The following is a 13,674-nucleotide window of genomic DNA, read 5'->3' as shown; positions in this document are numbered from 1 at the left end:
ATCCCTACACCACCAGTCTCCCCATCAGATCTAAGGCTGTCTTCTCTTAACACCTGGGGGTGCAGTTTCCCTCTATCTGCTGCCTACTCAAAAGCTCCTGCCATGTCAGGAGCCAGGGTGAAACAGCCTGCCCCATCTCTGGCCCTGGATTTATCTTAATGGTTAGGTGCCTCCCTGCCTGCTGACTCTGCTCTTTCCAGAGTGTTTTCCCTTCTTAATATAACAATGTTACAATGCCTTTTATTGGACCAATTGTATAGTTAGGAGAGACGTTAGACAAGGTCACCTTCACCTGAAGAAGAGAACTGTGTGCTCCTGCTCAAAAGCTTGTCTGATGGGAACCAGTGAACAGAGGGAGCAAACAGGGCAGATTGCAAGCAGTTCACTGGGAGAAAGAGGGGGACAGGGAAGAGGAAGAGAAGCCAGGCACGAGGCTCCAGATCCTGCTATGGGAAAAGTAAGTAGGCCAGGGCTGCTTGTGTGTTTGGCTTGCTGAGTGTTTGTTTGGTGGACTGTGTGTTTGGGCACGTGCTCTGAGTAGCTGGGAGCGCTGGGAGCTGGGTGTTGCTGCCTGTGTCTGACAAAAGCCCTAACAAGCGCGGAGCCAGTCTGGGCCCAGGTCAGTTTGCATCGGGTTCATCCTGGACTCTGTTGGTCTTAACCTAGCCCACAAGTCCTATCGGCCCTTCTTGGACTGTCCATATCCCTGCAGGGCACTTGTAGCCTTAAGGGCAAATTGTGTGGGTCCATTGCTCCCCTACATCATGCCCCAAGCTTTGTGGGGGTCATCAGTCCTTCATGTTCTCACTTCATACTCTCAGCCCCTGTCTGGGCCCTCAGACCTCCTAGTTCCTTACGCAGCTTCTCTCTGAGCTCTGAGATCCCAGTCCCCACATGTAGCCCCTTCTCTGGGCTCTTGGACCCCTCAGTCCAGCTCTCAGCTGCCCCCTCTGGGCATGGGGACCCCAGTTCAGTTCATCCCCCTCTGGGCCTATGGGCCCTCTGGCCCAGCTCTCTAAAATGGGCCTTGAGCTTGCCTCAGCAGGGCTCCAGGCTAAACCCAGGTGCAACTAAATCAAAGTATGTGCATCCTCTAGTAAGCACCCAAACCCTCTCTGGGCTGAACCTAAAACCAAGGCCACTGGCTATGCTCCTCCAAAATCTCCAGGAAGTTTTTGGAGAGTGTTGGGGACAACTTCCTGGTACAAGTGTTGGAGAGGCTATCTAGGGGCTGTGTTCCTCTTGACCTGCTTCTCACAAACAGGGAAAAATTGGTGGGGAATATAGTATTGGATTGCAACATGGGCATAAGTGACCATGAAACTATTGAGTTCAGGATCCTGAGGAAAGGAAGGAAGGAGAGCAGCTGAGTAAGGACCCTGGACTTCAGAAAAGCAGACTTGAGAGAAGACTGAGAGGGAATTTAATAGATGCCTTCAGGTATCTCAGTGGTAGCAGATAACAGAACAAGGAATAATGGTCTCAAGTTGCAGCAAGGGAAGTTTAGGTGAGATATTATGAAGAACTTTTTCACTAGGAGGGTAGTTAAAGCAGAGAGGTGGTGCAATCTACATTCTTGGAGGTTTTTAAGATCAGGTTACTCCGGGGGTCAGCAACTTATGGCATGCGTGCTGAAGGTGGCATGTGGCATGGTTTTGATTGGCACGCAGACTGCTTCCCACCCCAAGGGGCGGGAAGAGCTGTGCCCAGATTGAGCAGCGTGTGGCTGCCCGGGAAGGAGCCTTACACTTCCCCCCGACCCCAGCCGGGTAAGAGCCCTCAGACCCAACCCTGATCCAAATAACAGGTAAAACTTGATAGGATGCTAATGTCTGGTGACTGATTGACTTAACACTCACATGACAGAACACTGCAAATCTATGACTAGTGTAAAACATTGGGGAAAAAGCAAATCTCCTCAAACATATTTTTTCTTTATTTCAAACTTTTTTTCCTTAGTTATTTGAAGCTGGAAAACTCAATTAACCAAATAAACTGTATCTGGATTTCCACATTAATCACCAGAGCTGGTTTGCCTGTAAACAAAAAGAAACTAGCCCCTTTTTATTCTGTTCTTTTACTTTCAGAATCATACAATGTCTGACTGCCTCTGAAGTATGGTCTTGAGGAGCCTTGGGAAAATTGTGCAGAAGGCCATATTATTATACCCCTATTTATGTTGACAAGTGTCACGCTGCTCAGGTAGTCCTTTTGATTTCAGTGGGGCTATTTGAGGAGCAATATAGTACTTTATTGAGGGTATGACAACCTAGCTCTTATGGACTATATTTTTAACACAATTTTATGGTTGATTTGCATATAAGTATTATCAGTTCATACACAAATTAGATCAATATAGATGCAAATTGTGGCAATTAATCATTTGAACAAGCAGCTTCAGAAACTGGTTTGCACGTGCAGTTTCAGGAACTTACCTTTAAAAAAAGATGAAGAAAAGGAGATATGTTCAAAGTATATTAAATAATGAATGATCTAGAGAAAGTAGATCAGAACATCTGTTCTCCTTTCCTTACAACACAGGAAAAAAGGGGACATTCAATGTATTTAAAAAGAAATTTATAAGAAAATATTTTTTTGTAGGACATGTAGGGAACTGGTGGATCTTGTTGTCATATGGAGTCACGGAGGATAAGAACATTATTAAAAAAGGAGCTGAGCATTTATATGAATATCAAGAATATTCAGTTTAATAATTAGAATAACAAGCATCTTTTGGGAAGGATGCATCACAATTCAAGGCTTAACCTAATTTTTATTATAGATCAGGATACGACCAAATATAAGCAGCAGATTCCACATTTACCTTCTCTAGGTTTTTTGCTCTTTCCTCTGAAGCACTCAGAGGAGGATGCTGGACCAGATGGATCACAGGTCTAATCCGCACAAGATAGGACAAGCCAAGCACTTTGGAGATTAACTGATTCAGAGGCATGAGCTTGCACAAGGCAACAACCTAATATGTCAAGTGGTAGGAACAGACTGGCAGAAAGAAAATATTTTATGTAGAAGGGGAGTAACAGTGGAAGGGGAAACTGCTAAAAGAGATAATAAATGCATTGACTAGAACAACTGAGATGAATAAAGAAATGAACACCTGAAAGGACACTGAAATAAAAGGCTAGTCCAGGTATAGGATACAAATCCATAATGTCTGTTGAGCCCATGGTTACTACAAACAAGTTTGACTGATTTCTTGTTCTGCAATTTCACATTCAGATTAGTTTTTAAAGTTTTGTTTTGTTTATGGATAACTACTCTGAGTTATCAAATGTAGAGAGGCTAAAATGTTGTGCTACACGTTTTTGTGTGTTTCTGGAATTGATGTGCAATTGGTGTCCATTCATTCTTTTATGTAGGGCTTGCCCCATGTCACCAATGTCAGTGGCGTTATAAGCAGTTGATGGATTATTACAAGTTGTTGCCTATGAAAACTCATACCTCTCTGAACCAGTTTAATCTCCAAGGTGCCACCCTGTCCTACCTTCTGTGCCAAGGTCTGATCTGGTATGACAGTTTCTGTGTTCCTGATTAGGTGACCATTTTATACATAAAAATCAGGCCCTCTACAACTTTGTTTCAGCTTCTGTAAAATGGAGGTAGTAATAATATTTATCTATCTATCTAATTACCTCTTTAATTGACAGTTCCGCTCTTATGGTTTAGCTTTCATTTCTCATTAGGTGAAAGAATATGACAAGGTAGTAATCATGGAATATCTAACGTAGCAAATCCCCCTGCCCTTTTATCCTGTGACGTTAGTTTGTATGCTCCTACCTTGAATTAAATAGGAGCAACTTCTGCAGACCAGAAGGATTCTTGCTCTAAAATTTTGCAATTTAAAATAGATTTTAGTGTTTGTTTATTACTTAAATAAAAGGATAGGCAAGGATTTCTGTCGGTGATATCTTTGGGTGCTTGTACATGTGACGTGTGTTTAGTCCCCTAAATTTGAAATCGTGAGTTTTTAAGTGTAATAATTAAAAACCCACCATTTCAATATAGGGACTTCTGTCATTGTTATGGTGAGGGGCCTGATCCTTTTTTTTTTTTGCAAAGCCTGCCCGCCTCTCCCGCAACCATTCTTCAGAATGAGACTGTAAGAGAAACTTGTTTTGTAAAGAACATGCTATTGTAGGATTACTTAATACTTTTTAGGGATAAAGGTTGTAGCCATGTTGGTCTATAAGTACAAGCAGTCAGTGTGCTAGAGGTGATATCTTTTACTAGACGTAGACAGTTGCAAAAAATGTTTTTTCTTTATTTGCAAGCTTTCGGGCACAAGCACCCTTCCTCAGGCATAAGAGAATGCAAAGATTGTAAAATATCTCCCAGGTAGAAATGAAAATTCATATTTAACAGGAGAGCTGAAGGGTGGTATAAGTTCTCCTGGCTGGAAAAGTTCAATTTATGCAAATTAGGCTCACATTTGAGGTAAATAGATTGCTCCAACTTTTATGCGAGCCTAATTTGCATAAATTGAACTTTTTCTGCCACGAGAACTTACACCACCATTCAGCTCTCCTGTTAAATATGAATTTTCATGTCTACCTGGGGGATGTTTTAAATCTTTGCATTCTCTTATGCCTGAGGAACGGCACTTGTGCCCAAAAGCTTGCAAATAAAGATATATATTTTTTGCAACTGTCTAGCTGGTGTAATAAAAGATATCATCTCTACTACGGGTCCTGATTGCCTTTTCCTCTAGACCAATATGGCTACCACCTAGATACCTGATGTCTTGTTTAGATTAAATTCATAGGAAATTAAATTAATATGTAGCCATTTTTAATAACCCAGTCCTCCCCCCCGCCCCCGTATAGGCTCATACTTACAGAAATCTGGCTTCTAGTAAGTATTCTCTTTTTTTTAAATAACTTGGACTCTAAGTCCTATTGAAAGTCTGTGGGACTTAGGCCAGGGAAATGATGCTTATATAGCTTTTCTGAGTTACTGAAATGGCACAGTTCTAGCTTAGACACAGCTTATTTCATAAAACTGCACATTTGCTGGGATCGCTTATTCCAGCCTTTCCAAGGGAAATGATCTAGACTGGGAAAATGTAGTTTTCCTAGTACCCTTGTCTGCATTAGGTATGTTTGCTAGCATGCCTATGTCAGTAATATTTCATCTACTCATCCCCTGACTGACAGATCAATACTAACACAGATTTACACGAGTGTTTCAGAAACTAATGGCAACTTCAAAATAAAACTATTTCGTGTGCATTGATCATTTAGTGGAACACATCACCTCTCTACGTAGTCATAAACGATTAATGTGTTTGTTTGACAGTGTCCCCACTGGTGTCTAGCTTCCCACTTTGACTCAGACCTATGATGTGGGCGCTCATTTTGCCATTAATTTCTGAAACACCCTCATATAATAGACCCGACCTTCTCACTTTTTAACTCACTTGTGAAAATGACACTAAATCAGTTAGGGCCAGATTTTTAAAAGTGTTCCAGTACTTAAACCCACTGAACAAGCAGCAGTTAGTATATATATACCTTTAAAATCTGGCCATTGGAGTGCTGAGCAGAGCAATATCTACGTTCCTTTAAAAATCTGTCCTTTTGCCTTTGGGTCTTCCTCTATCTGGCTGGAATAAACTTCCACTGCTAGGTTTTTATTGTAGCACAACTCGTTCTTTCTGTTCCCCACACAGTCTGTTATTTTGGTCTTATCTTTAGCTAGAGGTTAAGAAAACTTTTCTGTCAGATGCTGATCAACCAGCAGGGAATGCTTACAGCATCAGCCAACCGGCACCTCCTTTGCCTCCCAAGAAACAAAATGTATAATTCTCCCAGCTAGCCTCCCGCAGCCTGGAGGGCCTGGGATTTAAATACTATTTGAACTCTCCCAGATGGCAATGCAACATGCTGCTGCGGCACCACACCAAGCCAGGCGCCACACCAATTCTGAAGATGTTTCCTCAGCCTAATTTATTTTTTCTTTTACCCCTGAAAAGAAATACTGTCTGTCTCACTGTTCTTTCATTTGCTCACCCTTAACACCCCAGTTCCACAGGTTTGGTGATTTTTGCAATGTATCTTGCTTGGTTCACATAGGAAAACAAACAAAACCAATGAAACGGAAGATGTCTGGTCCAATGGATTAGATTTATTTACTATTTTATGACAACGGACATCAAAAGGTAAATTGGGTCAAACTCTGTGCCTTTTTAGAGCTGTCTGTATTCCTGTATCTCACACCCAGACCCAACAATTTGGGGAGGAGGTTGTTTATTGTAAAGCTATGAGAAAAAGGCAGGTTGTGGGAGGCAGAGTTAAAGTTATGGTGCATGGTGTGTGATAGGCTGTTATTAATAATGTATATATCAATGGGCAGAACAGGAGAGGGTATGAATGCTTAGATGACAAATTTTTCAGGTCACTGAGTTTGTGGATATCTGTCAGGCATGTCATATGTGGAACAACCATTAGATTCACAGCAACAGTAGTAATAATTAAATTATGTAGTAACTAATTAAAATGTTTAGTTCAGAATAACATGACTCATAGAATTTGGGGGGGGGTACTTAAATGCTGATTTCAGCTTGTGAGATCAAATTTTCATTTACAGCTAAGAGGTGATATAAAAAAAATCATAATGTCATCTCCTGTTCTATTCCTGATAATTCACTTGGCATTAATGGAAAATGAGGAAGTGACTATCAAAGAATGATAGTGTGAAAGTACCACCCCCCCAAACCCACCCCCCAAAGCCCTTCAAAAAACCCAGCATCATCCTCCAGACAGTTTGGTTTTGCTTTGATAATCTTTCAGGAAACTCTTGCAAACAAACTATTAGCTTGATAGCAACCTTACCACAAGCAACCCAGATAATAATTGGAAACTCTGCCCCCAAGAAAAACAAAAGGAACAAAAAGAATCAGAAAAACTTTTCTGAGGGGGGAAAAAAGGGAAAACAGAAAAATGCAGAAAGCTCTTAGGGTAACTGCTTCAGTTAAAAATGTATTTTTGATTGGTGGTAAACAGTTTCTTTCAGAGTGTAAGATTCCATGAGCTGAATGCAATGTTGCTGAATGCAAACATATTCCCTTATCTAATAATGGAGTCATATGAATAATGGTATAAAAGGATACAAAAAATATCACAGGCATTTTCCAGATGCATCATGAAAGATTTACAGTTATTAAAGTTTTTATAGTATTTATGAACACTTCCAAAGGGAGTTCTGCGGAGTCACTACAATATAATACAGACAGCTCCATTTTATTTCTGTTTAGAACTCTGGCTCAAGCAAAGTAAGATTTCACACAAATGCTAGCTTAATCCATATGCCAAATGAAACCCTAATCAATTTCTATAAGTCCCTTTCCCCTCTTTTCCTTTCTTTGTCTGGTAGTAGCATCTCTTATACAGCCAGCTGCTGCCCACTCTGGAACTTCCCCTACCCCTACCACAGTACATATCAAGATCCCAAATTAAATTCTAACAGCAACTGTAGTAAATAATGAATATTAATACCATTAAACATATGTTTTGCATAGTAAGGATATCAACTTGTTTATGTGCACAGATGACAATTTTCCACCTACATATGTAGTATTTTTGCACTTGTGTACAATTTGCCATTCTTTTGCTATACAGTGCTTATGCTGCTGTAATTAAAGCACCCAGAGCGTCACATGCATCTGCATCCCTCTGCTGAAAAATGGTGGCACAGGTTCTTTAACTCAAGCTCATTGAATGAGCTTTAGTTAAAGCATCCCCGCTACCATTTTTCAGCATGGAGATGTTAATACACACAATGCTGGAGTCTGCTGGAGCGTGGTAATTACTGCACTCCAGCAGACTTGATTAATCGAGTCTACTCTGACATGCTGTAATTACAACGCATCAGAGCAGCCTTGATGCATGTGTACAGGCACCCCTGGTGTTGATGTTGAATACTGTATAGTAGCTGGGTCCCAGCACCTGGGTTATCTAAAGATTCCTACCTATTGTGGAAGTAACATTTTTAGCCAAAAGAGAAGTAGCCAATATGGGCACGTCCAGGTGTGTGTGGATGTTTGGCTCCCTGGGGACAACTAGCAGCAGTGCACCTTGCATTGCAACTACTTGTCCTTGGAGAATGCCCGTGCTACACGTGCTTTGGCGCATGGTAAATTACCTTGGGGGCAGTAGGGGAGGCTGGGGCTAGCACTGGGTTGGCTCCAGCAGCCTTACCTGGGGGTCTCCCGGGCCTGCAGTTACAGTGATGCTGCCAGGCGGAGCCTGGCTGGCAGCCACAGTGCAGCTCCAGATGGCCTGGCTCCGCTTTTCAGCAGTGCACACTGCTCAACTGTGTGCTACTCTGTTTTTTTTTATTTCTGTGGGGTTTTTTGACCCCTGGATACCCAGGAACTATCCAACAGTCAAAAAACCCACGGAAAAAAAAACAAAACAACCAAGAGCAGCTCGTGCTTGGGCAGTGTGACCTTGTAGCGTGAAGAACACCAGATTGTGCAGTATGTGGCGCTGCAAAGGTGTTCGCGGTTCCACGTACCACACGACCGCGCTCGCCTAGATGCACCCTATGTGTCCAATCATGAAATCTAATTGTCTTTGTGAATGTCATTTTTATTGTCAACTTCATTTTGTATAATAAATTCCAGTCTATTTTACTCATGCTGTCATGTAGGACACCTCAGAGTGAGCCAGACAATGAGCAGGTGTGAAACACTGTGACAATGGACTTTCGGTTGGTAGGGCTGTTGACTCTGAGTTTTTCACTAGAGAGCTAGAGGTGGTGCTGCTGGGGTTGGATCCTGGAATTCTGTAGCCAAAGCACTTGGGTAAAAAAGTTACAGAGAGAAGGCAGAAAGGCTATTAAGGTAGCTCTTCTTTCTATCTCAGGACTCACAGGGTGGTTGAGAACAGACTGAGGGACATCTTCAGGATGTTACTGATTTTCAAAGATAAATAACTCTTGTGTTTTATTCAAAGTACAGGCCCAGTCCTCAAAAGGTATTTTGGTAACAAGCTTTTTATTTAGATGCCTAACATCCATTGATTTCAATGGAGTGAAGTTCCACTTTGGGAGCTAGACAGCTAAATATGTTTGAGGATCTAGGACCAAATGTCTATGGTTAGGAAATTCCTTCACTAGGCCCCTATTCTTTGTCTTTGTGCCACATTTTCCTAAGTTCTAATAAAAACCTAAGGTCCCATTGCTAACTGGACTCTGGGAATGCATGCATATAAGGGCTTGAGGAGGAGGGGGCTGTGGTGCCCATCACCCAAGTAGAGTATCAGACACAGCATCTGTACCTGGGATTGTGCCTGAGAAATCCAGAATGAGAAACAATTATTAGTCACTGCCTAGACCCAATGGGGCTTGCAAACATGGAGAATCCACTTACAGTTGACTGCTGGTGAAGCAGAAAAGGAATCTTAGCCAGACTGTAGCATTCACTATTAGCAATCTCACCAAAATATCCATTTCCCATGCAATTTCAGTTTAGCATATTTAAGAGATTAAGATAGTTTGTGTAAGTACCAGATGCCAGGCTGACCTCAAACTCTGAATGGTCTGAGATTTACCCAGCATCACCAAAACTTTGTCAGGTATAGATCCTAGGCTTAGCCACTGGGAATGGATCCATATTAGCACTCTCAATGTGGCAGCTCAAATATGAGGGAAAATAAAATAACCTATTCCATTTTAATTCTCTAAACCTTTGTTTCTCGTTTAAATGTCTCCTTGTCACCAACCTCCATCAAAAATCTAAATCTGTATTCTAAAGTCACTGTAATCTTAAAATTGGGACTCAGAGCTCTATTTCATTTCTCTGGCAGCTTTGAAGCATGACTGGGATATGAAGAATGACATCACATGGAGATTAAAGCATCTGGGAAAGCAGCAATTCCCTTTCTACCCCACAACCCCCCCATGCTAATAGGAATGTGGCAATCATCTGTTCAAGTTGAATTGCTGACATGGTTCTACAGGAGAGAAGCACTGTCTGAAGCAAAGTCTTCAATTCAGCAGAGATTCTCACTTAGGTTTATCTTTCATTTCAGTGCTTTTCCTACCCACTCATTTCCCAGTATGTGAACTACTTACAGGAAAGGAGTAGTGGCACAACAGAGGTGTCAGAAGAAATTCAGACAAGCAGACACATTTTTGGCTGAACACATAATAGTACTTAGCAGCATACTTCAAGAAGAGGGACATTAATCATTGTGAGATCAGAGAATCCTTCTTTCACCAAGAGAATAGGGACTTCAGAAATAATAATGAAAATAAATAAATAAAGCAGGGAGAAAGGAATAGTTCCAACATCACAACATATTTTTGATGACTCTGCTTCAGATTCTCAGCAATTTTTGCCCCAATGCTTGCTTTACTGTACTGATAATAACTCGTTTTAGCTGGCAACCTTAATATGAAGAACCACACGAGTGACACTACAGTGTGTAGCAGCATTGTGTAATAGAATTGATGTGGTGACCTGTGTGTTGAGTGCACCCACATACCCAACCACTTGTCAAGGAATAAAAACTTTTTGAGAGGGTTTGGTTTGTTCACCAAGAAATTTTTAGACAAAACCAGTTAGTTCTCTAGCAGACATCCTGATCTCTTTGTCCTGCTTTATTTTCCATAGTGCTTTAAAGTACAAGGTGATGCACTAACGAACAAGCAGCATTAGGTTAGCACCACAGCAAGCTTTTAGATCTTCAGACAAAGAGAGCTGTGGAAGTGCAAATTAAAGTACAATGAAAAACTACATTTAAGTTTAAGAATAAAGTTTTCTGCAGGTGTTGAACATAATACAGTGTTAATGGACTTGCAGGCAAACATAAATTAGAAGCAGTGGGCAGGTCTGTGCTATAGACTAAAATGAAAGCATAGTGTACATGCTAAATTGTGCTTTATAGATTGTTTGACCAAGATTTCTTTCTGTTGCTGTCTCTCATATGCCGGTATTAAGGGTACAAAGTTTAAAGGCATGAAGGCACAGATTTCCAAATGCATTTATGTGACTAAAGTAGGACTTAGGAAGGATTTAGGTGACAGACATAAGAATTTAGATCCTCAAAACTCCAGCTCAGCTGCAACCTTACCCTGGGCTTAGTTAAAATCCCCAGGCACCTACCGTTTTGACACTATAGGTGCTTCAAGTTTTGCTTCTGGGTATGCTTAAGTGCATTTTGCTCTTAATAAAGCCAAGGATCTCAGCTTTATTTGAGAATAAAGCCAAATACTCTGTTTACCCCTAAGTTCCATCTGGATCCACAGACTAGACATTTCTACACTGATGGGGCTGATCTGTTAGATCATCATCTTACAGCATACCAACTGTGCACAAAACATAGCAGTGACAACTTTTTTTCAAAACCCAGGCAGAGGAAGAGGCTGTGCCCCTCCCCTTTTTATGTAGTAGCTCATGGTGAGCGCATTCACCCAGGATGCAAGTGACCTGCTTATGCTTATCTCTTCCTGAGGGGGTCAAACCCACATCTCTTGCTTTACTGATTCTTTGAAGACCTGCTCTTTGATCTTTCCAGGTATCAAGGTCAGGCTGATTGGTTTTTAATTCCCCAGATACACCCTCTTCCCTTTCTTAAAGATGGGTACTTTATTGACCCTTCCAGGACCTCACCCCACATCTGCAAGTTCTCAGAGAGGTTAACCAATGACTTGGAAATTACCTCAGCCAATTCCTTCAGTATCCTAAGCTGCATCTCATCTTGCTCTGTTAACCTGAAAGCATCTAGCTTCTCTAAGGCTAGGGACAGACACTTAAAAAGCCGGAGCCTGAATTGATTCAATCTTTGCAAAGCCTAACCTGCAAAGATTCAACCAATTTGCAAGTGAATAGACATTCACTTTTGATTTCTGAAATGCAGGTGTCTGTGCTCTAGCCCAGGGCTCCCCCAGCACCCTGAGCCTGCCTTCTCATTCATGGGGAAACACCAGGGCAGTCTCCAGCCTCTTCCCCTGACCCTACTGTGCTCAGCCAGCCACACAGGGCTTGTAGCAGGGTCTCCTCACAGGCAGCTCCTCTCTTGCGCCTGCCCTGGCAGGGGTCCAAAGGGAGGAGAGGGAGAAAGGATGCACTGCTTCTCTCTGGTGCAGCCTCTGGCTGCTGCCTCTGCAGGGCTCTGCCAGGGGCTCTCGGAGACACAGCCATGGTGAGGTCCTTTCCCTGGCCTCCAGCTTGTCTCTCTTCCCCTTTGTTTTCTCTCTTGGGGAAAAATGCTCTACCTTTTAAACAAGCCTCCTCAGCCAGTCCCAGGCCAGGACTTGTCCCAGGCTTTTGCTAACCTCCCTCATTCAACCCCCTGCTGGGGTTACATCACTCCTCCCACTACAGAGAGGGCTACCTCCAGGGCAGCTTCACTCGCCCTCAGGGCAGGTGGTGTTTCTACTGGGACAAACTGTGTCTCTTTGCAGGGCAGCCCTTTCTATCCCTTCAGGTAAGTACAATTTTAATGCTGCTGCATAGGCGCATGCCTGCAGTGGCTCAGGCTGGAAGCTGTGGGGTGCTAGAGTAGGCCTCCCCTCCCTTTGGAAGCAGCTGCTTTCCCCACTGCTTCTGCTCTGGTGGCAGGAGGCCTGGCCAGAGCTGGCCGGCATAGCCCTGCTGTCCACCCGGGGCCGGGGCTGCAGCTGTGGGGCTGTAGCTGTGGGGCTGAGCTGACCTCAGGGTGGTGCCAGCCCAGGTTGGGCTGCTGGGGATGGGTCCTTCCCAGCAGGCTGTGGCTCAGGCTGGGACTGTGGGGGCTACACAGCTAGATTGCTTCTGGCTGCCTGTGCCCAGGCTGGGCGGGGCTGTGATGGAGCTGCAGCAGTGGCTGTGGCTCTGTGACAGCGTGGATGAAGGCTGGATGGGTAGTAGGCTGCCTGGGCATCTCAGAGACGCCGATGGCCCCAAGCCTGGCAGCCACCAGCCACAGCCACTGACATGCCCCATGCAGAACCCAGCAGCTACAGCTGCATCACAAGCTGCAGGCTAGCTGGGGCCGGGCAGATTGTTTTACCCCCTTCCCCTCCAGCTGCTGCTGCTGCCTCTGCCACTGCCGCACTGCACCATGCCATCCTGGGTGGGCAGGCGGGAAGCTTCAGCTCAGGGGCTTCTGCCCAGGGCATGGAGCTCTTGCTTGAGCTCTGGCTGCTCTCCACCCACTGTGCCTGCCTGAAGGGGCTGCTCATCGTGTTGGGCAGCAGGAGGAGATGGAAGGCAGGTGGAGCTGGAGCCAGAGCTTCATGCCCTGGAAGGAAGCCACAGGGCTGAAACTCCCCCTGCCCTGAGTGGTGCTGCATGGGGCAGCAGGAGCCACAGCTGGAGGTGAGGGGAGCAGAACAGCCCTGCTGGGCCAAGCCAGTTTCTCCTCACCTCCAGTGGCTACTCCCACTCCTGTCCCTGCTGCACTACTTTGGGCAGTATGGGGGTGGGGGCGGGGTGAGCTTCAGCCTAGGGCATGGAGCTCAGGCTGCCTTCCACCCGCTGCATCCATCCACAGGGTCTGCTCATCGTGCAGAAAGGGCGGAGCGGGTGGAAGATGGCCAAGGGCTGGAGCTGTTGGAGGTAATAAATAAAATATACTACCTTTGTTGTTGTGTATTCTTTTTTGCTAAGCATGTTGTGATGAGAGAGAGAAAAAAGAGACAAAGAAAGAAGAGAAAAAGAGGAGAAGAAAA

General features: G+C 43.9%; 1 long non-coding RNA gene across 1 annotated transcript; it reads left to right on the top strand.

The window, feature by feature from the left end:
* Nucleotides 1-343: 343 nt before the first annotated feature.
* LOC102374556 lies at nt 344-10,537 on the top strand. The gene is made up of 4 exons (XR_323521.1): nt 344-457; nt 2,088-2,202; nt 6,090-6,175; nt 9,825-10,537. It is a non-coding gene; the product is annotated as an uncharacterized LOC102374556 (long non-coding RNA).
* Nucleotides 10,538-13,674: the final 3,137 nt, after the last annotated feature.

The sequence above is a fragment of the Alligator sinensis genome, unplaced genomic scaffold, assembly GCF_000455745.1.
Source record: "Alligator sinensis unplaced genomic scaffold, ASM45574v1 scaffold122_2, whole genome shotgun sequence".
Taxonomy (NCBI): domain Eukaryota; kingdom Metazoa; phylum Chordata; order Crocodylia; family Alligatoridae; genus Alligator; species Alligator sinensis.
Note: the sequence above shows the minus strand (reverse complement) of the source record. Positions and strands in the feature narration are given on the sequence as shown.